Source organism: Macaca fascicularis, chromosome 16 (genome assembly GCF_037993035.2).
Source record: "Macaca fascicularis isolate 582-1 chromosome 16, T2T-MFA8v1.1".
In the NCBI taxonomy this organism is placed as follows: Eukaryota; Metazoa; Chordata; class Mammalia; order Primates; family Cercopithecidae; genus Macaca; species Macaca fascicularis.
The window spans coordinates 13,288,941-13,314,407 of record NC_088390.1 but is presented as its reverse complement, the minus strand read 5'-3'; the positions used below and the strand labels follow the sequence as shown (position 1 = coordinate 13,314,407).

Genomic DNA, 25,467 nt, shown 5'->3' with positions numbered 1-25,467 from the left:
GGCACATGATAAAATTTACAGAAAAAGAACAGAGGGAGAATGAAGCAGAGGTCATAATCACAAAGGTAATGGCTAAGAACGTTCTAAACTGGATGAAAAACTTCAAGCCAAAGACACAAGAAATACTACGAACCCCAAGCAGAAAATGTGAATCAGACAACTTAACTTCTAAGAGATGCTCTTCATTATTACAGCCAAAGTAATTTACTAACGCGGAAATATAATTATCCCACTTCCTTACAGAGAAAATTCTGTTTATTCCATAATAGCACTGGGGATCATAGTCTAACTTTTAACTTGTTCAGGAAACCCTTCAGAACTTGGTCCCAGCACAACTCTCAGCATCATCTGTGGACTCCCTCCTGCTCCACGCTCCTGCCACTGTGAACTTTTAACCATTTCCTGGTCTGCCCAGACAGTTCCATTGATTTACCCAAGCAGCTCTCTCTGTCTAGAACTTGCTGTCATTGATCGTCTTCCTTTAGAACAGCAAATCATCCTTAAGTCTTAGCTCAAGAGTTACCTTCTCTTTGACGCCTCTCCTGACTCTCCCATTGCTGACAGAATTGACTTCAGTCTTCTCCGTCAACCACTGCAGCCCAAGCACGTGCTATCTATCACCATCTCTGTAGCACTCAGCTCCCCTATCAGTTTGTAAGTTCCTTGAGGACAGGGACTGTGCATTTCTTATTTACATAAACCATCAGCACCTAAAACAATGTCTATTTCACTATATAAAAAGTCCTCGGTATAGTATATATGTATGTGTATATGTGTGTGTATATATGTATGTGTATATATATACACATATATGTGTGTGTACATATATGTGTGTGTATACTTATGTGTGTGTATATATATGTGTGTGTGTGTATATATGTGTATATATATGTGTGTGTGTGTATATAAATAGAGAGAGAGAGAGAGAGTGTTCAGGTAGAAAATCTGTCTCCAAACATATCAAAATTATTACCTCCTACTCTGCCAATGTCAGACACAATGACTGTTGGCTGTGCAGAAAAAAAAGCTGCAATCCCAAGTTGGGAAGAATTGACTGGGCAACACTCTATTTTCAAATGATCTTAAAAATGAACCCACGTGTGAAAAGATGTTCCACCCCCGCCGCTAAATGGCGTTCTACACATTTCCTTCATCTTTTTCCTGCATAATTTCTACTAGCGGGGTATGTCTCTATCATTATTTTACTAATTAAAAAACTGTGGCCCAGACACTGATTAAGATCATAGTTAACAAGAGACTGAGCTGTGTTTCCAACCCATGTCAACCTGATTCCAAAACCCGTGTTTTTTCTACTTTGCCACACTGTCCTCTGCCCTGGAATTGACTCTCCTTGAAAACTGAGAACAAACCCGGGCCACCGAAACTTCTTGAGTATCAGAAGCATATAAAACAATTCTCCATGGTTGCCTGTCTTGAATTGTGATACCATTATCCTCTTACAGACCAATTGGTGTGAAATCAGATCCTGCCTGGGAGTGGGAAAAAGAATAGAAAGGGAAGACGCTGGCTCCAAGCTCGGCAAGACACAAAAACTTACTGGAGTTCTGCAGGGGCCTGTTCAAAGCCTGGGTATATTCTGTCATTTGGCAAGAATTAAATAGAGCCTTGTGTCCTCTAAGATTATTCTGTTACCTTCAGGATTAGGTTACCCATCATTATATTTAACCTATGGGAAAAGCCAACACAAAGCTCCGCTAAAGATGTAATAGGAAGCATATAATAAAGAATCCTCATGTCAAAGAGATACAAGTTTCCCACAGAGAGCTGGCGCTGAATGGATTCTTTCTGCTTCTGCCTACCATCCCTGAGGGGAACTCAGCCTCAGAGGCCCAAAGGGATGTGAGCAAAGCAGCCCCGGCTTCCTAGAGACAGATACAGGTGCTCTGCTCTTATTCATTCATGAGCTAACTACGAAGAGGGTGCAGGAAGAAGGGAAGGGAGGTTAGAGCTGACCTTATCTTGCTTCATCTGTATGAATTCCAAAAGGCCCTGGGGAACCTGAGATTCCTAGACTTATTCCCTTCTCACGTTTCCTACTGGAAATCCCTCCAGCTGGCGGGATGCTAAAATAGGTACCATTTAGCCGGCTAATGAAGTCCATATGCAATTGTTAGAAATATAATTGACACTTCAGACTTTGGATCTCCGTTTTGCTTTGCACGGTTTTCTGCTGCCCAGCGTGGCTGCCTGATTGGAATGCTTCTGTTTTCCAAGTGTCTTTGCCCTGGCTGGAGTTAAAAGTAGACGCTTGATGTGCTAATGTCAGGTTATAATAACACCTATATGTTATGCTGATTAAATAAAATAACATTTGTAAAGCAAAGTGCCAGACACGCGGTGGCACTGTCTAAATCAGAACGGTTATTTACAATCTGCCCTCTACCCACCTTTTCCAGGCTCATTTCTCAGGACTCTGTTCCTCCCTGAGGCCTGGTCCAGCACACCTTAATGTCTATCCACACTGAAACAGTCATTGTTTCAGGCAGACATCAGTCCCTTCATGCTGTCATGGTTTCATATGTGCCTGCCAAAGAGAATGCTACTGTGGTCCCAGGGTGAAGGAAGTGGTCTCATCTCCTGAGTGATAAAGTCAAGGTTTCTGAGGGTTAGAGAACAGCCTAAGTGAACTTAGACTCTCTCGGCAATATTTAAACCCTTTTGACTTTTGGGACAAAGTTGGCACTCAGTTTATAGTTGTCAGATGAATGAATACATAAGAGAAGAGAATTCAGAAAGACTCTGGAACTTCAGTGTATTAAAAAAATCACCAGGGAGATTTGTTAAAATGACAGGCTGTCTGCGATGTTTTCCCCTTACAGATACGGGACACAGAAATTCAAACCCCTCAGTTATTCATGTAACACACACACACACATACACACACACACACACACACACACACACGCTCACAAAGACACAGTAATTGGCCAAATGTGTAAATAATACAAGAACATAATTTTGAAGAGAGAATAGTATAGTAGTATATGATACTGCAAAGAATGATACCATCAATTTGCGACTAACAGCCTCTAATCACCTGGATTTCAAAACAAGATGATAAGGATAGATTTTTCTGCCTTCTAGTTTATATATGGCGGAGTACTGAGAGCACATTTAGAAGGTAATAACATGTAAACAGCAATTACTGTTACTGAGGAAAAGTACAAAGAATTCTGTTCTTCATGTCCATGATGTAATTGCTTATGACAGCTCCATGAAGCAAATGTATCCATATGTATGAATATATTGTTATATATGATTACCAATGTATATACAAGAGTGCACATATTTACACATACCCATCTTACAAGCAAGAAAGTCTCAGAAAGGCTAAAAAAGGTAACTAAGATCATAAAGGGTCAAGATTCAAATTCAGCACCTTCTAATTCCAAAACCTGTGCTCTTTTTTTTTTTTTTTTTTTTTTTTTTTTTGAGACAGAGTCTCGCTGTGTCTCCCAGGCTGGAGTGCAGTGGCGTGATCTCGGCTCACTGCAAGCTCCGCCTCCCGGGTTCACGCCATTCTCCCGCCTCAGCCTCCCAAGTAGCTGAGACTACAGGCGCCCGCCACCACGCCCGGCTAGTTTTTTGTATTTTTAGTAGAGACGGGGTTTCACCATGTTAGCCAGGATAGTCTCGATCTCCTGACCTCGTGATCCACCCGCCTTGGCCTCCCAAAGTGCTGGGATTACAGGCTTGAGCCACCGCGCCCGGCCCCTGTGCTCTTAACCACAACTCTTCACAGTGTTTTCCAATGATGTGAAAACAGAGGCCAGTGTGAAAAGCCCTGCGCTTATTCCAGTACTTCAGTGAAATCATCCACAGTTATTGAACTTAGGGACTCAACTCCACAGTCCCCCCTTGACTCGGAAGCAAAATTCAAGTACTGAAGTATATTGCATAATTACATTCCCGGATCTTGTTCTTGAAGCAGCTGCAGACTGTTCATGTTTTCTGAGGGTCCACTGGATTCAGAGAACGGGAAGGCGATTCTCCTGTACCAAGGGTTTACTGTCTGCAAGGAACGGGACTGGAGGCTTAACACACTGCATTTCCTTCAGTGAAATGAACAAGGTGAAACTTCGGTCTAATGGAAACTGAGAGAAATAGTTTCTTCACTGTGTTGTTCTCACTCCTTACCTGATTTTCCTTAGTGTTAGGAAAGGCACATTTTGTTCACAGAAAGGCATTTATGAGCTGTGATTTTACCATCTCAGAGAGTCCCTGAGTCAAGTCCGCGACCCCCGCTGCCCCTGTGCATGCTGTGTCTGACGGTCCATAATTCAAGATTAATGGCTGCTTTAAATCGCTTATCCCCTGTGAAAGCGCCAGGGACCAGGAGTGGTAGCAGGGTCATGCTAGAAATATTTATCTTAGATTTGCATATATGTGGTTGGAGAAACTCAACGTGAAGTTAGAATGGGGCAGACCAGAGACAAGGAGATGTCATCCGCGTGGGAAAGGGTGCCAGAGGCGCTGAACCGCAGGCTGAGTCCCTGGACCACATTTTGGTCCAGCTTTATGGCAAATAGTTGTTCCTTTTGTCTTCTTTTTTTCACTCCAGTCCTTCCTCCTTCCTGCCATGTTTTCTGCCCCAAAATATGTTTCTATGAGCTGTTAGTACTTCTACTAAGTTAGTCCAAAGCTGCCTCTTTCTATATTTTACGCCCAGCCTAAAAGTTTACCTGTACATACTGAACACTAACCTAACTGGACGTGTAAGTTACACTGGACGTGTAACTTACTCTTGTGCCAATCACTGAGTTTTGGCCAATCACAGGCAGCCAACTGTTCAAACCCTGTAACAAATAAGGCAAACGCTGAGCTGCAACCAATCTGGCTGTTTTTGTCCGTAAATTTCCAACCACACAGCAGGATTGAAGCCTCTCTGAATCTATTCCGCTTCAGAGACTGCCCGATTTGTGAATGATTTTTCACTCAGTTAAACTCTGTTAAATGTAATGTTCTAAGGGTTTTACCACTTTCTTTGCTTTCCAAAATGCCAGTTTTTGAACTGCTCATCTAAGAACCCATGGGAGAGGTTTTTTGGAAAATAGGTATTTTCAGGTCCCGCTCCGAAAATCCTTTGATCCGGTAGTTCTGGAGTGGGGCCCAGGAAGCTGGATTTTAAATAATTCAGAGGCAGAGCCAGATTCCCAGCTTCTGGTGACCTTGGAAACAGCAATACAGCAATTCTAGAGAAACTTTGCTTCATGAGCTTTCTCGCTGCCCTGAAAGCCTGGAGACCTGCAGGGTAGGCTATATTAATATTTCATGTCTTCTAAATCAGTTTTCAAAAGTCATTAAGCCATTAAATTTGATTTCCCTGAAAGGTATACGTTGACTTAATCCACAGGGTAGCACATACAGACATTTGGAGTTTTGCTGCATTCCTTCTATTTTCCACCCAGAGGCAGATATATTTAATCCCTCAAGTCACCAGCATCTCACTTCCTAGCCTTCTCTCTCCATGCCCTTCCATAACTCAGGCATTCTAAATTATTTACCCGCTCAGCTTCACCCTCTACATTTTCTTCTAAGAATTTTTTCATTACAACGTAAGATCAGGGTTCAGAAATACTCTTGCCCCTCTTCCAGTAGAAGGGTTGACATCTCTTAATGCAAAGGAGAAAGGAAGGAAAGGATCAAGCGTCCGCTGATCTCCTGACTTGATTCTTACAAAGGTCGTTTATCTTAGGTTGAGCTTTGATCAAAACAGAGCAAAGTTCATGTTCATAAAAACACATTTCGATAAACCCCACAAGTGCAAATGTGGAAGATCATGGGCTTTATCTTCGGTGACCATTTTCTCAGCAGTCTCCTGGAAGTGGCTTTCACAAGCCAGTGAAATGTCAGATGGATGAATATATAAACACACCTTCTATCTCCATGTTTAGTGACATCTCCTTGGTAGCTTGAAAATGGCCATGGTTGGAGTGTTTACACCATAAAAATGAGCAAAATGCTACCAATCAGGTCTCGCTTTATCAGAAGACTGGTTTGCCAGCAACCTGCTGTGCCAATGATGCATCTACTTTGCTTCCTAAATAACTGTCTTCCTGGTAATCTTAGCTTTGTAAAGCTGGCTGCTTTGAATATTCACCAGACCAAGTCCTCTACAAATTCACAAATCCATGTGTTCTATCTCAATTATAAGCCTATCCCTCCCTATAAAAGTATCACCGTCCTAACCTTTAGAGTAATTCCTCCTTGCACTTCTGTATTGCTTTATTATCAAGTGTATATCTATATATTTTACCATACTTGTGAACTTAAAAAAACGTGATATCCCTGTTAAGTGTCTTTTAATCGATAAGTTCCCCTTTTATTCTTTTATTTTTCTTACAATTTATCTGTTGAGAAACATAAGCCTTTGACGCATGAATATTCCCACAGCCTGAATTTTACAGATTGCACACTCATGGCGCAATTTAATATAGCCCTCTGTCCTCTGTATTTCCTGCATGGTAGCATCTAGATCTAAAGGCTTGATCAGACTCGGGTTTTACACTTCCACAAGATAAAGGTGGCACTGTGGTCTCTCATTAGAAGACATGTAATATCTAGTTGTTTGTTTCCTTACAATGTTCAGTCATTGATGCCCAATGCTTAGATCCATTAATTCACTGGAGATTGCAAAATACCAATAATCTAATTCTCTCATTTCTTTTTCTCATGAATCAGTTGAAATACTCTGAAAAGAGATGTTTTCTCTCACCTACTAATTAGCAACCCATGGCACAGATCAAATAGGGAAACACAGAATAAATGGTTGATTCTCTTCCTTTTTTTTTAACCAACTTTTACAATGAGTTGATTCCTCTATCTTTGCAATTTAACAATTCTGTTGTTTTAATAAATTAATAAAACAAAGAGGTGCATAAATGCAAAAATACTCAATCCAGAAGCCAGCCTCCTACCTCATTAAAAAATACTTGAAGGATTTCTATGGAAATCAGGGACAATTGAAGAATGTTCATCAATAGTGATCATGGACATTTGTTTTCTTCCCCATTCTGGAGGCACCAGCCAATATTATTAACCAACTGTAAGAAATTAGAGGTGAAAGCATTGGGAAAGAGGAGGTAAACTTGTCACTCGTAGTATATGATATGATTGTACTCTTGAAACATACTAGAGAATCAGCTCAAAACACCATTAAAACAATATAAGAACTTAGTAAGTGCCCACCTCATGCTCCCATGTCAATCATTTGCCTCTGGTTGCCTTCCTTCTCTGCCACCGGGATGAGGAGGGAGGATGCAATCTCCTGACCAGGTGATTCCCCTGACTACCACTGGCCCTGAGAAGAGGATGTGGGTAAGGGCACCAGCCACATCCACTGCACTCAGTACAGCCTTTGCTCATGACATAATATATAAAATCAACCTGAGAGCAAAACATAAAGAACCACAACATCAAAACACACTGAAGCCCTCTTTGCTCACCAATATTTGCCATTTGGAAGGCAAACATAGCCTGGGCTATAGAGTCAGACAGACTGGTTTTGAGTTCTAGCTCCACAATTATGACATGAGAAAACTGTCTAATTTTGGCCTAAATTTTCTCTTCTGTAAAATGGACACAATTATTTTGTAAAAGCCTACTTTAAAGAGTAGCTATAAAGATTAAAAGAGACCCGGTTTCAGTATGAACAGCACTGTCTGAAATGTGGTATAAGCTCACCAAGCTTTAGCTGATTGTTCCTTTGACACTATGTAATCTAAGTTTGACCCTCTTACAAAATAAACAAGAAATAAATGAATAGCTAAACACACAAAGCCTGTGCTTCATTTAATATTACTCTAACTCCAGTGCCGGCATTTTCTCTTCAAAATATATTGACTTCCTGCCCCCACCCCCTGTTGCACCTGTGAGCTCTGAAACACACCACCTGTCTCAACCCTGAGATATTAATATATAGAAAATAAATTAAGCCTGTTCATTAACCATAGAAAACTAACACTTATGATCTGGGCATAATTTTAAAGAGAATTTAGACATGCTAAAATTTTTCTTCATATGGAATTTTGGGACTATATTAATCAAATTATATATCAATAGTAATTTCTTTCTGAATACAAAAGCATTATATACACATTGTAAACACTTTACAAAATACAGTTAGCAAAATAAAAAGCAATTTAAATCCTACCACATAGAAACACTCAATATTATCATTTATGCTTATCTTTCTAGACTTTTGGTGCACAAACATTAATTACTAGATTATTTTAATACAAAGCTGTATTCATAGTGCGTGTAATGCTTTGTAACTTTCTTTTGTCATTTCAGAGGATATCACATCTTTTTAGATCATTAAAAGTTTTATAATCTTATTTAAATTGCACAGAATAGCCAAATCGTAGATACGGAAATGAATAAATACGATTAGGAATGTGCATAGGTATAAATATATGTATAAATATATACATACAAACATTACATGAAATATTAATATTATATAACATATACATATTTAATAAAATATATTTATACATATTGCACAAAAAGTAGGTTTTATTTTTAAATAAATCCAAATTATACTTTTTAAAACAATTTCTGTCCTTGCCATGTAATTGAAATTCTATGCAAATTTTAAAATGCAGAATGATTATCATTATATATTATATATATACATATGTATACATATTTAAATCATTTTAACGATTGCTTTTAGCACCTGCTGGGGAAAAGCACCACAGGTGTTATAAAGATGGATAAGAAACAGATGCTGTTAGAAAAGTCTCCCGGTCAACACGCGGGGACAGATCCGGGCACAAATAATTATAATATAAGGGACGTAAAATGTTTTAATGATTGTACTAAAAAATACCAAACAGAAAGAGATCATGTGATCTTTTTATCTCTCTGGAGGTAGAAAGAGGAGGAGAAAGACAGCTGTCACAGAGGAAATGGAATTTTCACTAGTGTTTGTTGGATGGAGAATGGAAGGGAAAATATTTTGTCTGAGAGAAAACATGAGCGAAGACACAGTGCAGCTCCAGTCGCAGTATGCTCCCAGATGAATCTCAAATTGATTCAGTTCCAAACACTGATAGAATTTTCTGAACTGTGCCCACTACTAAGACATTCGGTGGGCAACAATCTTGCATGGCGCCTTTAAAGTTGTTCTTATGGTGACAAATCCCTCACTGAAGCCAAATGAAGTGTATTTCCCTGAATACCACACACACACACACACACACACACACACACACACACACACAGTTGGCCCTTCATATCCACGCATTCTACATCCATGAATTCGATCAATGACGGATTGAAAATATTCCAAAAAAAATTATTTCTGTAGCCAAAAAATAGTACAGTCTTCCTTTTCTTGTCATGATTCCCTAAACAATACAGCACAGCAGCTATTTACATAGCATTTACACTGTATTAGCTATTATAAGTAATCTAGAGGTGATTTAAAGTGTTAGGGAGCACATGCAAAGGTTACATGCAAATACTACAACATTGTATGTAAGAGACTTGAGGAGCATCCACTGATTTCTGGTATCCAGGGGAGGTCCTGGAATCAATTCCCCCTGGATACCAAGGGACAACTGTATACACACACACACACACACACAAACACACATCTGTATATTTAGATACCTCATCTTTGGAATGCTTACGTATTCTTTGAAGTATGTTTTATATATATATTTATTTATTTACATACATATATTATTTTCCTTTGGAAATGAAGAGTTATGATATCATATGAAGTGATTGCACCTCTTAGTGGATCTTAGGGCAGGAAACTGACTTGGTTCTGAGTGTGCTTACCCTGCCCCTGATCATAATAACTGGACTAAAATGTGCTCGCTGGAATTCTCAAGCCATCCCTAAGTCTGGAGAATAACTAAATTCCCTATTAGACAGCCAATTGGCTGTGAGGGAAATTAAGTTATTATTGCCTCCTGAATGTCAGCTGGCAGGCTCCATCTCTGGCTAATGCCTGTAATTATACAAACAGCCTTCTGAGCACAGCCCGTATGGCAGCTGCATATGGCATTTACAGTTGTTATAATAACACAACAGCCAGCCAAGAAGCACAACACAAGCGCACCTCTAACCCGCAAGTGACCTGCTAATTAGCAGCTGTGTGGGGTTAACCGAAAGAGCACCTCATATAGGGCAGTGTGTTGTGAATATAAACACTGACCCAGTAAATGGGACAATGTGCGCCAGGAGGAGCTTACTCATACCCTGCCTGTGTTGGTCAAACAAATGGGAAAAACAGAGAGTCAGCAGGGAGACCCTGTAAAATGAATACAACACTGAGAAGAGGGAATCTGAATTATAACTATATGATATGAGAGCCCCTGAATCATAAGTATAGAACTGATCTTTGCGTTTGGACATTGAGGTTAAATGTGTCAAGTCCCAAGACCCCGCTCTCCATCTTGGCTCCAACGGCTTCTTCTCTCTTTCCATTGCATTATCTCATTTATGGTTGTCCTAAGGCTTCTTTTTGTTTCCCACTCAGAAGTTTGGTTTGTTTTGCTTTCTGTGCTCAGAAGGCTGTTTGTATAATTACACTATGACCGAGTCCCATGTTGAAAAGTGAAATGCTTCCTAATATTTCTCTTTCTTCCATCCAATTGCTCTAAAACACTGTGTCTGCATCCATCTAGTTTCTTCTAATCTTAATTCCAAGTTCTGCTATTGTCAAACATTTGAAAGTTGTTCTTAATAATTGGCATTTACAAAGGCAACAAAATGCTTAGGTGAAACAAACAAACACATAGGGATTGTGAGGACTGCTCACATGGACTCTGCTCCCAGCTTCTTCCTTTTTTGTTCTATTTGCCTCATTGTAGCAGTAATCTTTTCTCTTAATCTTTCTTCCTAACAAAATTAAATTTCTTTTCTCGTTTCCCTTATACAACTTTTATACAACTTGTATCACTTATAATGTCACAAAGTGAACAGATAACAAATTAGATGATCATTTACCATAAAAACAAATTGGGTACACTAGCAGTTTAAACCTGCTTGGTAATAATAATTAATGATAACAGCAGTATGTATTAGGTGCAACATGGTACTGAACACTTTACATGCGTAATCTCATTCTATTCTCATAATAATTCTATTATGCATGTTCCATTAATATGTCATTTTATAGATTAGAGAATGGCTCTTAGAGAAATCAGTACTTGCTCAAAATCTCGCAGTCAGCATAAAAGCTACAATTCAAGTGGGACGGATCTTACTCCAGAACCGAAGGGCTTCTCCACAGTCAGTTAAGAGCTCACTGCTCAGCACTCTGGTCTCCTCATGGATACAGGCGGAATGGTCTCCAAGGGTCCCTTCAGTCCTATAAAATATGAGGAGACATATAAATATAAAATGCAATCCTGGATAACCTTCCCATCTGTTTATAAATTGGAAGACAAAAGCAACTTAAATCAATGTGTGTTATATTTAGTAATTCACCAGTTTATTATTGATTTTTGAAGTCTTTTTATTGGAGAAGTAATTTGAGGCCTTCCATTCAAGATGGCGGGTCCATCACACGCCTCCTCTTCCCCTTCTCTTCCAACCTTCAGGAAAATGTCGGTGTCATTATGCAAGGAAATAAACCCATGGCCACATAGGAAGGGGAATGGCTGATGCCAGCGGACAAGCAATTCCAGAATATTTTGGATGTCAGAGGCAGATGGGAGTGTATACGGAGTGAAATAGAGGAGAGAACTGGGCATCCTGGCAGGAGACACCTCCAGGTAGATCCATGAGGACCTATGATTTTTATTTTTCACTTTTTAGCAGCCTAGTTTTTTCTTTGGTTACTTTTATTTTTTATTTTTTTTAATTTTTACATTCAGGGATTTATTATATAGGTAAACAAATTTCCCAGGAAGAGTTTCTATTACGAGTTGCTCGTGGTACTGAGTAAAGCCCTTATGGTTCTGCACTTGAATAACCTTAACTTCATAGGCAGTAAGTTCTGTTACTTTAGGCCACCTTGAAGGGAAACCAGCCTCCCTCTTCCCAGAAGCCCAGCAGCAAGACAGACCTACCTATAAATGTACACAGAAACTTTACATCAACTCCATACAACTATCAGCATGCTTCCTAATTCTTACATATAAAAAGGAAACCAAGAAGTATAAGGTATATGATAAAAACCAGCAGCGTGGAAAAAAGAAAGACCACATAAATGAGCAGAAATAACCCCCAAAATCAGGTAAAATAATAACAAATAAGATTGTTATATGTCTTAGCCTCAATAAAATTTGAGAGGAAATGAATCTATTAAAAATACAATGCTGATTCACAATAGCAAAGACATGGAATCACCCTAAATGCCCTTCAGTGGTAGCCTGGATAAAGAAAATGTGGTACATACACACCATGGAATACTATGCAACCATAAAAAAAAAAAAAAACCAAGATCACGTCCTTTGCAGGAACATGAAAGGAAGTTGGCAAATTAATACAGAAACAGAAAACCAAATACCACATGTTCTCACTTACAAATGGGAGCTAAATGATGGGAACACATGGACACAAAGAGGGGAACAACAGGCACCTGGACCTACTTGAGGGTGGAGGACGGGAGGAGGGAGAGTATCAGAAAAAAATAACTGTTTTGTTACTAGCCTTAATACCTGGATGATGAAATAGGCTGTACAACAAACTCCCATGACATGAATTTGCCCGTATAACAAACCCCTGAACGTACAATAAAAGTTAAAAGAAGAAAAAAAAAACTTTACAAAAGGAAAAATAGGGTACTAGAAGGTGAAAAATAAAAATATATTAAAGAGTTATTAGAAATTAAAAATAAAATATCAGTAGAATGATTGCAAGATAGAGTTAGGGTACGTCTCCTAAAACGTTGATCAGAATTATAGAAGTAAATAGAATGAAGAAGGCAAGTAAGAGTTAGTTCCAGGCAGTCAAACATCTTAGTAAAAGAAGTAACTAGAAAAGAGATCAGAAAATGGAGGCCAGGCATAATGGCTCGCGCCTATAATCCAAGCACTTTAGGAGGCTGAGGCGGGCAGATCACCTGAGGACAGGAGTTTGAGACCATCTTGGCCAACATGGAAGACCCCATCTCTACTAAAAGTACAAAAATTAGCCAGGCATGGTGGTACACGCCTGTAATCCCAGCTACTAAAGACGCTGAGGCACCAGAATTGCTTGAACCTGGGAAGTGGAGGTTGCAGTGAGCCGGTATTATACCACTGCATCCCAGTCTGGGCAAGAAAGAAAAAACAAGAAAAAAGGAAAGAAAAGAAAAGAAAAGAAAAAGGAGAGAGAAAAAGAGAAAGAAAAGAAAGAGAAAAAGAGAAAGAGAAAGAAAGGAAAGAAAGAAAAAAAGAAAAAGAAAAAGAGAGACAGAAAAAAGAGAGAAAGGGAGGAAGGCAGGAAAAAGAAAGAAAAGAAAAGGAAAAGAAAATGATCAAATGTGCAATAAAAGAAACTCCAGAAAAAAATACAAAATTATTCAGCATCAAAAGAGTATAGTGTGAAGATTAAGATAAATGACAGAAGACCACATCTGAAACGGTGTCAGGAAACTTAAGAACGGCATGGATTTAACAAAATAAATAACGTCTGAAAACTTCCAGAAGAGAAAGGGAGAAAAATTCTTATCTCCCAAAAGGAGCAACAGTCTGATTTCTCATGAACACCACTGGCTACTAAAAGATACTGCTTTCATGGTTCTGAGGGTAATTTTTTAAACTTAGACTTCATGTTTTAGAACATGTGTAGATACACAGAATAATTTATAAGATGGTGTACAGAACGATTTGTAAGATATTTTACAGAGTTGCCATAAACCTGGCACTCAGCCTCCTCTGTTATTAATATTTTTCAATCTTTTTGTTACATTTGTTACAATGGCACACTTATTACAATGAATGAACCATACTTATTCAGATGTCCTTAGCTTCCACCCAATGTCCTTTTTCTGTTCCAGGACCCCATCCAGTGTGCCACTTGTCATGTCTTCTTAGACTCTCTTTGATTGTGACAGTTTCTCAAACTTCCTTGTGTTTAATGACCTTGACAGTTTTGAGGAGTATTGGTCTGATTTTGTAGGATGTCCTTCTCTTACAAGGTGCCTAATTTTTTTCTCATGTGTAGACTGAGGTTATGGGGTTAGGGGAAGAAGATCGCAGAAGTAAAGCATCATTCTCATCACTTCCTACCAAGGGTAAATACTATCAACAAGACATCACTATGGATGTTGACCTTTATCACCTGGCTAGGGTAAGGTTTGTCAGATTTTCCTGTGGTAACGTTACTCTTTTTCCCCCTTTTCATACTGTACTATGCACAGCCCACGTTTAAGGAATGGGGACTCATGATCCACCTCCATGAAAGTAGAACATCCATATAAGTTATTTAGACTATGTCTGCTGAGAGATTTGCCTCTTTCCCCCATTAATCAATCATTTCCTTATATCAGTTTGGACTCACTGATATTCATTTAATAATTTGAGTTATAATCCAATATTACTTTTTTACTTCACTCAAATTATTCCAGCCTTGGCCATAGGAGTGCTTTCTGTTGGCTTCTGTGTACCTTTGACATAACCCCATCAATGTGTGTTTGTTGTGGTTTTGTTTGGAATTTTTTTTTTTTTTTTTTTTTTTGGTTTTTGAGCACCTCCTTACTTTCTATCATGACAAGCTACTCCAGGCTCATCTTGTATATTTCCTGACCTGATCCTAAAATCAGCCATTTATCCAAAGAGCCTTGCCTCTTTTATTGAAGGTAGTATTTGAAAATAAGATCTGAGGAAGGTGTATTCCTTACTACTGGGGTATTACTGCTTCCAGGCTCTCTAAGCTGGCAGAGCAAAGAAATATATGTGTGTATACTGTTACATATTTATGCACACATCTATAAATATTTCTATAAGTAACCATCTGGGTCTATATTAAGCTAAATATGAATTCGTACTGATGTCTCCAGCTATAATTCACTACCATATGGATTATTCTAACTCCCTCCTTGCTTATCTGTAAACTACCATTCCCATAGTAAGAAACCTGTTTTCCACTATCTGCCATCCAGTTACTTAATTGTTCAATTCCAGTATACATATACAGTATCCGAATTGTTAACTCTACACCCATGGGAAGCAACTTTATCAACTAAGGTATAGTCCTTTTGTGCAGTTCCTTTTACCTTTAGAATTGCAGAATCCACCCATTTTCAGAGTTACTTAGGTCTGAACTTTTCCTGTCATAAACGTCACTGAGGTTGGATTGATTTTGTTTAATTTGCACACGTCAAAGTTTACTCTACTATAACATTCTATGGTTTTGTCAAATGCATTATGTCTGTATCCACCATTATAGTATCAAACTAAAGGGTTTCATCACTCTAAAAAATTATCTAGGTTTTACCCGTTCAATCCTCCCCACTTTCCCCCAAACATGTGGCAACCACTGGTCTTTTCCCTAGTTTTGTATTTTCCAGTATGTCATAGAGTTGAAATTATCTAAAGTGTATCCCTTTCAGACTGCCTTTTTTCACTTAGTAATATGTGTTTAAGATTCCTCAATGTGTTTTCATGGCTAGATCATTTCTTTTTAATGTTGAAAATTCCAAATAATATTCTGTTGTATGAATGTACAAATGTTTATTTAGTCATTTACCTATTGAAGGACATCTTGGTTGCCTCCATTTTGTGGTGATGATGAATAAAGCTGCTACAAATATCTAAGTACATTGCTGAGTTTTGTGGCAAAACTGTAACTGTGAAAAAAAACCTGCCAATCTGTCTTTCAAAATGGCTGTATCACTATGCATTTAACCCGGCAATGTTGGTATACATGTTTTCCAGAATTTGGTATTGTCATTTTTTAAAGTATAGCTATTTTAATTAGTGGGTAGTAGTATCTCATTATTGTTTTAGTTTGGGGTCTCCTAATGACAAATAATATTGATTATCTTTTCATAAACTTATATGTCACCATCTTCTTTGGTGAGGTATCTGTTCAGATCTTTTGCATGTTTAGTCATTAGATTTTTTGTTTTACTATTGTTCAGTTTTATGCATTCTTTGCATATTAGATACAAGTACTTTATCTGATATGTGTTGTGCAAACATTTTCTCCCATCTGTGGCTTACATTTTATTCTCTTAACATTGTTTTTTGCAGAGCAGAAATTGTTAATTATAATAAAGTACAATTTATATATATAAAATATATATATAAATACCATTGTAAATGGTATTTTTATTTCAAATTCCAATAATAATTGACTTTCATAGATTAACTTTGAGTCCTATGACTTCGCTACGTTTATTTGTTAATTTCAGAAGGGTTTGGGGGATTGTTTTTGTCAATTTGGAGAGAGTTTATGCATAGAAAATAATATTATCTGTGAACAATGGCTGTTCTATTTCTTCCTTTCTAATCTTTTATTTCCTTTTCTTGTCTTATTGCACGAAGATTACCAGTAGTATGTTGAATAGAAGTGCTGCAAAGGAATATCTTTACTTTGCTCCTGATCTTGGTAGGGAAGCATCTGCCTCTCACCAGGAAGTATGAAGTTAACTGTTGGACTTTTGTAAGTATTCCTTACAGAGTAGAGGAAGTCCCCTCTATTCCTTGTTTGCTGAGAATTTTATTATGAATGGGTATTGGATTTTGTTAAATGCTTTTTCTCTATCAATTGACATGACCAGATGATGTTGTGGTCATGACTTTAATTTATCTTGGTGATGTTGTGAATGACTTTAATTCATTTTAAATGTTGAGCCAGCCCTGTATACCTGGAATAAAGCCCAGTTGCTCGTGGTGTATAATTTCTATATACATTTTTTTGATCCAGTTTGCTAATTTTTTCTTTTTTTTTCTTTTTTTTTTTTTATGGTCAGAGATGACATTCTTTATTTGGAGGTAAAGAGTTAAATGTAGATATACAGGCAGGAAAAAAAAAAAACAGCATGAAAGCACAGTATGTACATTAGAAGAGCTGAAGAGAAATGAGCCTTATCATGCAAACCAGATTGACTTTGAAACATATTGAAGTCATAATATTCTGAAATTCTTATTGTAGGATACATATTGAGATTGTCAGAAAGGCTATGTGACCACTGGGGCTTTTGCAGCGCTGACAACATTTTTACCTATTTTGTTGCTTTGGCTTTAGAACTCTCTTCCCTCCCTTCTTTCTTTCCTTTTTTTTTTTTTTTTTAATTTATTTATTATTATTATACTTTAAGTTGTAGGGTACATGTGCATAACGTGCAGGTTTGTTACATATGTATACTTGTGCCACGTTGGTGTGCTGCACCCATCAACTCGTCATTTACATCAGGTATAACTCCCAATGCAATCCCTCCCCCCTCCCCCCTCCCCATGATAGGCCCCGGTGTGTGATGTTCCCCTTCCTGAGTCCAAGTGATCTCATTGTTCAGTTCCCACCTATGAGTGAGAACATGCGGTGTTTGGTTTTCTGTTCTTGTGATAGTTTGCTAAGAATGATGGTTTCCAGCTGCATCCATGTCCCTACAAAGGACACAAAGTCATCCTTTTTGATGGCTGCATAGTATTCCATGGTGTATATGTGCCACATTTTCTTAATCCAGTCTGTCACTGATGGACATTTGGGTTGATTCCAAGTCTTTGCTATTGTGAATAGTGCCGCAATAAACATACATGTGCATGTGTCTTTATAGCAGCATAATTTATAATCCTTTGGGTATATACCCAGTAATGGGATGGCTGGGTCATATGGTACATCTAGTTCTAGATCCTTGAGGAATCGCCATACTGTTTTCCATAATGGTTGAACTAGTTTACAATCCCACCAACAGTGTAAAAGTGTTCCTATTTCTCCACATCCTCTCCAGCACCTGTTGTTTCCTGACTTTTTAATGATCGCCATTCTAACTGGTGTGAGATGGTATCTCATTGTGGTTTTGATTTGCATTTCTCTGATGGCCAGTGATGATGAGCATTTTTTCATGTGTCTGTTGGCTGTATGAATGTCTTCTTTTGAGAAATGTCTGTTCATATCCTTTGCCCACTTTTTGATGGGGTTGTTTGTTTTTTTCTTGTAAATTTGTTTGAGTTCTTTGTAGGTTCTGGATATTAGCCCTTTGTCAGATGAGTAGATTGCAAAAATTTTCTCCCATTCTGTAGGTTGCCTGTTCACTCTGATGGTAGTTTCTTTTGCTGTGCAGAAGCTCTTTAGTTTAATGAGATCCTATTTGTCAATTTTGGCTTTTGCTGCCGTTGCTTTTGGTGTTTTAGACATGAAGTCTTTGCCCATGCCTATGTCCTGAATGGTACTACCTAGGTTTTCCTCTAGGATTTTTATGGTATTAGGTCTAACATTTAAGTCTCTAATCCATCTTGAATTAATTTTCGTATAAGGAGTAAGGAAAGGATCCAGTTTCAGCTTTCTACTTATGGCTAGCCAATTTTCCCAGCACCATTTATTAAATAGGGAATCCTTTCCCCATTTCTTGTTTCTCTCAGGTTTGTCAAAGATCAGATGGCTGTAGATGTGTGGTATTATTTCTAAGGACTCTGTTCTGTTCCATTGGTCTATATCTCTGTTTTGGTACCAGTACCATGCTGTGCTAATTTTTTCTTAAAGATTTTTGCATCTATGTTGTATAAGTTTCTTTTTCTGCTATAAAAAGTTATCACACACTTAATGGCATAGGACAGCAAAAATTTATTACCTTACAGTTTTGGAAGTCAGAAGTGTGAAGTGGGTGTTACAGGCTAACACTGAGATGTTGGCAGAGCTTCATTCCTTCTGGAATTTTCAGGAGATAACCTACTTATATGCCTTTTCCAGACCTACTGTATTCCTTGGCTACTGGCCCCGCCCTCCATCTTCCGAGACGGTTACTCCAACATCCGCTTCTGTCATCACGTCTCCTCTCTGACTCTGACACTCTCGTTTCTTCTTTTAAAGATCCTTATAATTACATTAGTCCCACTCAGTTAATCCAGGATAGTCATTCCATTTCAAGGGCCTTAACAATATCTGCAAAGTACCTTTTGTCATGTAAGGTAACAGATTCCAGGGATTAGAATATGGATACCATTGGGGGTGAGGGGTGAGAGGGTGCATAATTCTATTTACCACATGTTCATGAGAAATATTGGTCTGTGGTTTTTCTTTCGTATAATTAGTTTATCTGGTTTTAGTATTATGGTAATATGTTGGCCTCATAGGATAAGTTAGGAAGTGTTAAATTTTCTGTTTGCTGGAAGAGATTGTAGAAAATTGGTATTATTTCTTCCTTAGTGTTTGCTAGAATTCACCACTAAAACCATCTGAGTCTGGAGATCTCTTTTTATAGTTATTGATTATTTACTAATTCTAAAATAGATATAGTCCTGTTGAAATTATCTGCCTCTCTTTGAGTTTTGATAATTTGTGTCTTTCAAAGAGTTGATCCGTTTTATCTAAACTATCAAATTTGTGGGAATGCAGTTTTTCATACTGTTTCTTTATTATTCTTTTTGATGTTTATGTGATCAGTGGCAATGATCTTTCTTTCATGTCTGCTATTGGTAATTTGTGTTTTTTATCTTTTTTCTCCTTGGCTATCCTGGCAAGAGTTTTCCCATTTTTATTGGTCTTTCCAAATAATTAGCTTTTGGTTTTGTTGATTTTCATTATTATTATTATGTGCTTTTAAATTCATTGACTTCTGCTCTAGTTTTGTTACAAAAGTGAGATCTCTTACATGTGTTCTCTTGCCCTTTTGCCTTCCACCTTTCTCCAGTGGGTTGACCTGCACTGGATGCTGATGCCATGCTCTTGGACTCTCCAGGTTCCAGAACCACAGGCCAAATAAGCTTCTTTTATTTATAAATTATACCCAGTCTGTTGTAATTCTGTTATAGCAGCAGAAAATGAACTGAGATAAAAGTTAATGTTCACATATTTAAGATATTTCCACTATCTTTCTGTTACTGATTTCTATTTTAAGTCCGTAGTGGTCTGAAAAACTACTTTGTATGATTTCTATTACTTTAAATTTGTTAAACTGTGTTTTGTGGCACAGAATTTTGTGAATATTCCATATAAGCTTGAGAATTTGTATTCTTCTGTTGTTGCATAGAGCTCTCTATAAATGCCCATTAGGTCAAGTTTATTGATACAGCTGTTCAGTTCAACCATATCCTCATTGATTTTCTGCCTCCTTCATCTATCAGTATGGAAAAAGGGGTATTGATGTCTCCAACAATAATAGTGGTGTAATGTATTTTTTTCCTTCCAGTTCTATCAGTTTTTGCTTCACATATTTTGATGCTCTGTTGTTAGGTTAAGGATTGTTATATCTTTTGAGAAATTTTACCCTTTTATTATGATGTAATTATCCCCTTTATCCCTGATAATTTTTTCCTGAAATTAATATAGCAATTCCAGCTTTCTTTTGATTAGTGTTACCACAGTATATGTCACTCCTTCTTTTTACTTTTGGTCTATCTTTATATTTAATGTGAGTTTCTTGGAGTAAACATACAGTTAAGCTTCTTTTTTTAAAATTTACTCTGCAGAGCTCTGTCTTTCAATTGGCTTATCCATACCATTCACATTTAAAGTGATTATTGAAATACTTGGATGAATATCCATCATGCTTGTGACAGTTTTTTATTTATTGTATTTGTTGTTTCTTTTCTTCTTTTCCTCCTCTTACTGTCTTCCCTGGTTTTAATTAAACATTTTGCATAATTCTATTTTAGCTCTTCCTTTAGTCTATCAATTAAATTTCTTTTAACAAAAATTAGTTCTTGCCGTACAGTTTGCAATACATTTACAACTAGCATCATTTCACCTTTAAATAATATTCTACCACTTTATATGTAGTGCATTTACCTTAACAGACTTTTCTTAATTCTTCTTTCCTGTCCCAGGCAAGATGCTGCCATTTATTTTATTTATTCATATGCTATAATTGCCCAATACACTGTCACTATCATTGCTTTAGATAAAGTTATTTTAGGTCTATTTGGAACTTAAGAGGTAAAAGATGCTGTTTTACCTTCATTTATGCATCTTCTGATGCTGTTTCCTTCTTTATGTAGATCCAAGTTACTAACCTATAAAGTTTTTCTCCTTCCTGAATGACTTTCTGTAGCATTTTCTGCAGGGAAGTTCCATTAATGATAAATTTTCAGTTTTTGTTTGCCTAAGAAAGTATTTATTTCATCCTAATTTTCTTTAACTTGTCTTTTACATTCAGGGGTACATGTGCAGGTTTGTTATATAGGTAAAACTTGTGTCATGGGCGTTTATTATACAAATTATTTCAGCACCCAGGTATTAAGCTTTGTACCCATTACTGTTATTTTTACTGATTCTTTCCCTCCTCCCACCCTCTCTGCTCCAATAGGCCTCAGTGTGTGTTGCTCCCTTCTATGTGTCCATGTGTTCTCATCATTTAGCTCTCACTTATAAGTGACAACATGCAGTATTTGGTTTTCTCTTCCTGCACTAGTTTGCTAAGGATAATGTCCCTGCAAAGGACATGATCTTGTTCTTTTTTATGGCTGCATAGTATTCCATGGTGTGTATGTACCACATTTTCTTTATCTACTCTATCATTGATGGGCATTTAGGTTGATTCCATGTCTTTGCTATCGTGAATAGTGGTACATGCTTGAGTCTTTATTAATAGAATGATTTACATTCCTTTGGGTATATAACTAGTAATTGGATTGCTGGGCCAAATGGTGTTTCTGTCTTTAGGTCTTTGAGAAATTGCCACACTGTCTTCCACAATGGTTGAATTAATCTACCTTCCCAACAACAGTGTATAAGCATTCATTTTATTCCTGGCAGAGATACAAAAAAAAAAAAAAAAAAAGAAAAGAAAACTTCAGGCCAATATCTTGGATGAACACTGATGCAAAAATCCTCAACAAAATACTGGCAAACTGAATCCAGCAGCACATCAAAAAGCTTATCCAACATGATCAAGGAGGCTTTATCCCTGGGATCCAAGTTTGGCTCAACATATGCAAATCAATACATGTGATTCATCACATAAACAGAACTAAAGACAAAAACCACATGATTATCTCAATAGATGCAGAAAATACTTTCAATAAAATTCAACATTCCTTCATGTTAAAAACTCTCAATAAACTAGGTATTGAAGGAACATAGCTCAAAATAATAAGAGCCATATATGACAAATCCACAGTTAACATCATACTGAATAGGCAAAAGCTGGAAGCATTCACCTTAAAAACCAGCACAAGACAAGGATGCCCTCTCTCATCACTCCTATTCAACATATGAGATGTCTCAGACAAGACAACCAAAAGATTAAAAAAAAAAAGAGGCATCCAAATAGGACAAGAGGACATCACACTATCCCTGCTTGAAGATGACATGATCCTATATCTAGAAAACCCCATAATCTCAGCCCCAAAGCTTCTTAAGCTGACAACTTCAGCAAAGTCTTTGGATACAAAATCAGTGTGCAAAAAATTACTAGCATTCCTATACACCAACAAGTTCTCAAGCCAAGAGTCAAATCAGGAATGTAATCACATTCACAGTTACCACAAAAAAATAAAATACCAAGGAATACACCGGCGAAGATTTTATGATAAAGAAGTCAAAAGCAATTGCAACAAAAACCAAAATTGCCAAATGGGATCTGATTAAATGAAAGAGCTTCTCCACAGCAAAAGAAACTATCAACAAAGTAAACAACATACAGAATGGAAAAAAATTTTTTTGCAAACTATGCGTCTGACAAAGGTCAAATATACAGCATCTAAAAAGAATTTAAAGAAATTTACAAGAAGAAAACAAACAACCCTATTAAAATGTGGGCAAAGGACATAAACAGACACTTTTCAAAAGAAGACATACATGCATGCAGCAAACAAACATATTTCTAAAAACTCAAAATCACAAATCATTAGAGAAATGCAAATCAAAACCACAGTGAGATACCATCTCACACCAGTCAAAATGGCTATTATTAAAAAGTCAAAAAATAACATGCTGGCAAGGTTGTGGAGAAAAAGGAGCACTTATTTTCTTATTTTAAAAATTAGAAATTTAAAAAACAATAATCTCTGTGTATGGAATTCTAGGTTGGTGGGTTCTGTTCTTTTCCCAACATTTTACATATTCCACTCTATTCTCTTCTAGCTTATATAACTTATCTTCTGTTGGTAAATTCCCATATCGCAGCTCTGCTTTTTTCAAGATCTTCTCTATCTTTAGTTTTTTTCGGGTTGAATGTAATGTGCCTAGTAGGCATAGTTTTTGGTATTTATCTTGGCATTCCCTGAACTTCTGGGATCTGTGGTTTTGTGTTTGTCATTACTTTTGGAAAATTTTCAGCCACTATTATTTCAAATATTTTTCTACTCTGTTATCCTTTCTTTTAGTGTTGCCATTGTGTATATTTTATACCTTTGAAATTGTCCCACACTTCTCAGATATTTTTTCTGTATTTAAAAAATTCTTCTCTCTTTGCATTTTAGTTTAGAACGCTGATATTGACATATCTTCAAGCTCACTGATTCTTTCCTCAGCCACATGCAGTCTACTCATGAAACCATCAAAGATATTCTCCATGTCTGTTACTATGTTTTGGTTTCTAACATTTTGATTCTTAGGGTTTTAATCTCTTTATTAATCATTCTTGCAGCTTGTCATTTTTTTATCTGAGCCACTACCTTATTTATTTTAAGTTCCCAGTCTGATAATTCTAAAATATGTGCATATTAGAATCTGGTCCTGATGCTTGCCTTCTGTCTTCACTCTGTGTTATTTTTTGCCTCATAATTTTTTAATGAAAGCTGGGAATTATGTATTGCTTGTATGAACTGAGGTAAAAGCCCTTTAATGCGAGTTTTTATGTTAATCTGTCCAGGTGCTGGGCTATTTAACATTAGCTGTAGATGTACGTGGGCAGAAGCTTCAAATTCTTCTAGTGTCCCTGTTTTTGTAGTTTTGCCTTCCCTATTGTCTTTGGGCTTCCCTAGGAACTCCTTCTTAAATAGAGTCTTCACCTTGCTCCTCTTACAACTCTGATATACAGTTTTTATACTGGAGCCCTGTTGATATGGTAGTAAAGTGTAGGGTAGTGAACGCACTCTAAAATATTATGATTAAATATTTCAGTAGAACTGTGCTCTTGGGATGTGACTTTCACAAATGTTTCCTAGCATTCCTTCTTTCTGCTTATGTGAGACAGGAAGGATAGAGAGGACCAGAGGTGGGTTAGTGACCTTCTCCTTGGCTATCATAGGCCCTGGAAAAGTCATGCCCCTTAGAGAGTAGTCCTTTATTATAGAGAATACTCCAGGCATTTCCAAAAGATTACCTTTTTCCTCCCCCTGCCTGAATAACCAGGAGATCTTTCCTAGTTCTTCACTGTAAGAACCTGGTGGGGTTCCTGAAAGTAAAACCCATGAGTGTGCAGCCCTAGGAGATACTCGCTGTCATGTGAATATCTTTAGTGATAAAGATTTACGTTTAACGCTTTAGTGACTGTTGCTCTAAGTAGAAATATCTTGGCTGTGACTCTGAATTTGCTAGCCTCTCCAGATTTTATAAGGTGGTTTGCCCTGGGACTTCAATTCTCAATACGGTCCAAGAAAAATTATTGATTATTAATGTGTTCGGCTTTCTTCTTGTTGTGAGGACAAGAGTGATGACTTCTGAACTCTTCAGATGCTGGAAGTAAAACTGGAAGCTCAGGTCATTTATTTTTACCTATACTTCATACAAAATAATCCATCAAGTTTGAGAGCGAAATGAAGACATTTTTAGATGTGAATTGATGTAAAAATGTCCAATAACTGAGAAGTTGTCTAATGAAATGAGAAAGAAAATGTTGAAACTTTCAAAATATTGGAAGCCATGAGATTCAGGAAATAGTTGGTTCACCCTAGTAAGAGAAAAGAGATCTTGGGACGGTAGTTGAAAAGTCACTGGTTCATGATGAGGTAGAAGGTTCAAGGTCTCCAAGAAATGACTTCTCAAAAGAAGACATACACGCAGCCAAAAAGCATATGAGAAAATGCTCAACATCACTAATTATTAGAGAAATGCAAATCAAGACCACGAGGATATACCATCTCACACCAGTCAGAATGGCTATTATTAAAAAGTCAAGAAATAACAAATTGTAGAGAAAAGAGAATGCTTATACACTGCTAGTGGGAATGTAAATTAATTCAACCCCTGTGGAAAGCAGTTTGGAGATTTCACAAATAACTTAAAACGGAACTACCATTCAGCCCAGCAATCTCCTTACTGGGTGTATACCCAAATGAAAATAAATTGTTCTATCATAAAGACACATGCATGCATGTGTTCACTGCAGTCCTATTGACAATAGCAAAGACATGGAATCAACCAAAGTGCCCATCTATGGTGGACTGGATAAAGAAAAAGTGGTATACACATATACGTCATGGAATACTACACAATCATAAAAAAGAATAAAAT

At 37.3% G+C, this 25,467-nt stretch overlaps 1 long non-coding RNA gene across 2 annotated transcripts in view; it reads right to left on the bottom strand.

Moving 5' to 3' along the window:
• The window catches only part of LOC102129505 (uncharacterized), a 324,484-nt gene that overhangs the window by 108,929 nt on the left and 190,088 nt on the right, over positions 1-25,467 (bottom strand). Inside the window, exons 4-5 of one of the 2 annotated variants that reach the window (XR_010582293.2) lie at positions 11,247-11,350; positions 7,210-7,407 (exon numbers count right to left, since the gene is read on the bottom strand). This is a non-coding gene — a long non-coding RNA (uncharacterized lncRNA). Of the gene's footprint in view, positions 1-7,209; positions 7,408-11,246; positions 11,351-25,467 lie in introns of those variants that run through there. The other variant, XR_010582291.1, reaches the window with a different exon arrangement.